Source organism: Pocillopora verrucosa, chromosome 7 (assembly GCF_036669915.1).
Source record: "Pocillopora verrucosa isolate sample1 chromosome 7, ASM3666991v2, whole genome shotgun sequence".
Classification (NCBI taxonomy): Eukaryota; Metazoa; Cnidaria; class Anthozoa; order Scleractinia; family Pocilloporidae; genus Pocillopora; species Pocillopora verrucosa.
The window spans coordinates 4443392-4443987 of record NC_089318.1 but is presented as its reverse complement, the minus strand read 5'-3'; positions in this window follow the sequence as shown (position 1 = coordinate 4443987).

The window sequence follows — 596 nt, the reverse complement described above, 5'->3', positions numbered from 1 at the left end:
TCTTCTAACCATCTGGAAAATGGCTGACGTGACTCCCTTTCCCAAAAATAAACCAGTAGTCGACATCAAAAAAGAATTGAATTGATCGACAAACAGATTTCAACTCTAAATGGTTACGTTTTTCAGCTCATCAGTTGAACGTAAATCGGCTTCCTGACCAACAAATCAATTAGAAAACGTAATTAGAGCAATGTCTAATAGAGAGTCGTAAGAAGTCTGGGCTGGCGTTCTATTTGCTCCTCTCTGCTTTGTGATTGGTCCAGAATTCTCGATCCTCTCTCAACCAATCAAATGCAAAGCTAACACTTATCGTGACTTGGTCACTAGCGTTTTCCCGTGCAACACGCAGTTTTGTTTTTGTATATATTGAGGTCTCTAACGACACTGATCTTAAAAGTAGCGGAACCTTGTCATGTTTGGTTTCATTTTCCCCCCGGTTGTAATTATTGTCCAAACAAAAGGCTATATATCTGAGGGCCCTGAGTACAAACTCAAAACTGAGATTTTTCACTCTTTTACACCCAGGAATCACTCAGAAAATCAGATTTCTGTTTTTTGTTTTGGACGATCATTTAAAGTCTGGCAAAAACCACAAC